Below are 4,220 nucleotides of genomic sequence, written 5' to 3' on the forward strand. Positions count from 1 at the left end.
ATACTAAAAACAATAATATTTGCGTAAAACAATTACTTTGGCCGTTGTAAAACTAAAATAACCAAAGTCCTGAAGAAAATAATTAATACTTTTATTTTCATCTTGCCACGAATAAAAACTAGGAACAATTTTACTTGTTTAAAAATCACAGTTTGTACTAACTAGGGATAGAGCGGAATTTAGTCGAATTGCCAAAAAAAGCTAAAAAATACTTATGATTGTATTAATTGACTCTTTCATAATAAGTCCATTTAATGAGGGTGTGGCATTTTTTATGTTAGCTTTGATTAAAATAATTTTTCCCCTCCAATTTCCCTAGATTTAGCAATTTTTTGGTGGGATTTCCCTTTTCCCTTCTTACCGTTTTTAGGGGTCAAAATTTCCCTAGATGTGGGAAATTTCCATCAATCTGGCATCACTGTGTTGAATGCATTAGCCGGAGAACTGAAAATGCTTTTAAACGCTTTTAAAGAATGGGTCTCTGGGAACGTCGAGGTAGTCCCGAAGTTGTTATTAAGACTTCTAGAGCACTTTGCCTAACCTCTCTAATAATTGGCCCAGTCTTAAATACTTGAACATTTAAATTGTGAAAACCACTTTGTCTGTTTTTCAAACGTTTTATTTTAAAATAATACAATGCAGATTAATTTCACAACGACTTTCTGAAGTACCGCTTTGACACACCACTCTCTCCATCTTATAAGTCGATGGTAAGGCTCATTCAACGGTGATATTTAAATTCCAATAACGCGTATCCCCAAGCCGGTTGGGGGCATAAATGTTCAATTTCTTACAGTTTCCTTTCCGTTTTCTCGTCCCCCCTCCTGAATTGAATCAACCCCCCTCTCTGTGTCACAAAGACACCGAGAGGGAGAGTAGGTCACCATCTTGGGGTCGAGGCGTCTTTCCTTGTCTACTAATGACTCTGTCAAACGCTTTAAATCTCCATAAGGATGCCATTTACGAATCCCTAAACGGGGCTCGGTTGTTTAAGCATAAAAGCGCGTGCCGATGGGGGGTGTGGGTCGCGAGGGGTCGCCAGAGTCGAGTGTGAAAGCGGCGGCGGTGACGTAAAGGTGAAAATGGAGAAATCGTTCCATCAAAAATCGAAACTTTTTCCGCCACTTTGACAGCTCCATTTTCGATGACGAAAAAAAGGTCCCCGGCAGTCCCCCAGTCAAGCATCTCTTTTTGACGAATGGAAGTGTATAAGACATATTGGAGCTGGTGCCGGGATGAGAGAGGGGGGAAAGCCGCTAAGCGATGACGGCTATTATGGAAAGAACGCCAGTTGACAGCGTCGCTAAAGAGCCAACCCGGCCTCCGATTCAAATGGATCGAATAACGCCGACTGCACCCGAACTTCGACTAGAAGGTGGCTACCAGCTTACACCATCTTTATATACACCCGCACTCGTAGTTTCGCTTAAAGACAGGCGGCGGAGAGATGATGAGTGCGGAAGAAATGGGTAGACTTCTAAACCTTCGTCTCTCTTATTTTGCTAGCGCGAAGGGCGAATTTGAAGAAGAATGAACTAAAATGTTGCGCGACTGTATAGTCTACAATGTAGTTTATATAAAAAGAGGGGGCGATCGAGTAAAAGTAGAGAAAAAATTGCCGTCTCTGAAATGGAAATAAAAATCAACTGTCACCCAGCTTGCAGTCTCAGTCAATTTCTCGGACTTCCTTCCCTTGAGAATGATAGAAGGCTATTTGGTACAGCGCGCACTCTTTAGTTCTCTATCTCGGAGTAACGGATATCATTATGGCAATCAACGACTGCCAGGTTTCTTTTATGTGAGACTCATCACTAAAAATACATAAAACTTACACATTTAGATTTATTGTCGAACCTTTTTCGTATACCGCGCGTTAATCTCAATTAAGAACAGGGTTTACGTTCGGTAACGCTCATCAAAAACATCGATGAGTAATCGATGCCAACATTTTGTTACTGTACGATTTTTTGCGTTTCCCATTTGCCGTAACGAAGGGCTCACCAAAAAAACACCATCTCGGAGAGAAGGTTTTTTTGATGTCTTGATGTCGGTGTTTACAGTTAACCAGGCGGAGGAGTTAAAATTATACAACTATAGATTTAATCAACAATTCTACTGGTTTGGTCAAAGGCCTATCATTTAATTGGAATGCATCAGCTACTGTAATGGCTGTCGTCAACAATTTCGTCATTTACCAACTCATTTATTTTTGAAAATAATATTTTTCACTTCCTCTGATTTTCGGGCCCCGTAAAATTTATAGCCGCCACCTTTAAAAACAGCACTGACTAGAAATAACACCGTGCGGTAACTTCCTACGTCACTATGACGACAAGCGCTCATCAAGTAAAAACCGATTTTTCCCAGATTTGCGTTACTGAAAGTAGCCATGGCGACAATATAAAGATAAGAAATTCTGTAATGTAATATTTTACTATTGAATTGGAAGAATAAGATAACGAAATATAAATTAGGACATTTGGATCATTACCGGGAAGAGTTTTTTTAAGGAGAGAACGAAGTATCAACCAAAAAAATTATAAATTCAAAGCCAGGTAAAAAATTGTTGCTAGCTTTAAGATAAAGTTGACTTTTCATTTTTAAGCACACTTAATACTGGAAATAAATCTTACTTTACTTATTATTATTGTCTTATTTTACAAATATTTTATTGCAATCTATTTATGGTTTTAAGTTTTATATTAGTATTTTGAAATTGGTTCTACATTAAGCCATATCTCTCTTTTCCCCTCTAAAATTTCCTTTACTTGGACAGACATTTTGGCCTATAGTTTGCATATTTTTGTAAGTTTGTTACAGATATTAGAACCGACAGGAGTAAATTACCGATTTACTTTTAGTACGGGAATTCAGTTATATTCATTTATTTACAATAAGTCTAATTTATTTTGTGTTTTCCCTTGGTAAATCAAACATGTAAAATATTTAATAAATTATTTAAAGCACTAATAATAAATAGGAAGGTTGATGTTCAAGCTTAAATTTGTCGGTTGTTGTTTAAAAACTCTTCCGTTGAATTGTTTCGGACCGAAATATTTTACACCCAGGGTTATTGTGAAACTGTAATACCTAGAAGTTTACCTTTATTGAAATTGCCATTTCACATAGATTATAAAACTTGAGAAGTTTCTTGGTTGGTCCATTTTTAACTTGCATAGTGTCAGCATGTTTCTGCGACCATGTAAATTCTATGAAACCTAGATCTAGCCCGACAGATTTTTCCTGTAAATGTATTACCATAAGTGACATAAAAACGATAATGATATCAGTTGGATTACGTTTTTACTATTTCTTTTATTAACATTGATTTTTTGAAGTATTCATTATGGATGTCATAAATGAAAACCAAATTCATTAAAGATAGTTGAAGCAGGCCGGGAGTAGTGGCTCACTCCTGTAATCCCAAGCGTTTGGGAGGCAGAGTTTGTGGATAGCCGTTTGAGGACGACCACCAATCCCCCAACCCCTGTCCCCACGTGGCCGTTACACATATCTCGCCCCTGATTAATCAAGTGGACGAGCGGACTGAATTGTCCCTCACGTTACAATACAGAAAAAAAATAGTTGAAGCAGTCCTAATGCAATTTTACTCGGAAGATAACGAGATGGCGCTACTTTCTTTACGTAAGCTTTTCCAATAAACAGTCAATAGGTTGATATGAGCTTTCAATTAAAATCAGTAAAGATGGAACTTTATCTGCAAAAGTGATTTTCAAAAATCTCCTTACATACCTCAAAGTCTACGTTCGTTCTCCTACACTCCTTGTTCGTTCCATCATCCCTCTAGGTAATTACATCCGGCCACTTGTTTACTATAGGATCAAGACTTAGCGAAATTTTAAACGCTTTCATAATTAAATCTAACGCTAAATTAAGTTACTTTGTCAAAAAAAAACTGAATTTGGATGACCAATAGGAAAATAAATTCAAAGACTTGATTTGTTAATCCTTCTAATAATTTGTAGCATGGAAAAAGGCTACAATTGTCGTAATTATAAATTTAATGTTACCAAGAATGTACTTATTAATAACGTTTTACAATTTGAGAATGATTATGTTGAGACGGATTTTAGCGTTTCTACAAGTCGACTTCACGGTCTTCTTGTGTCCTCTTATTCATTAAATAGCCAAATTAAATTAAAAGATACTTAAAACGGTTTTAAAATTCACAATTTATTTATTTAAAAAAAAATCCAACG

This window comes from Leiobunum rupestre, chromosome 7 (assembly GCF_980474605.1).
Source record: "Leiobunum rupestre chromosome 7, qqLeiRupe1.1.hap1, whole genome shotgun sequence".
Lineage (NCBI taxonomy): Eukaryota > Metazoa > Arthropoda > Arachnida > Opiliones > Sclerosomatidae > Leiobunum > Leiobunum rupestre.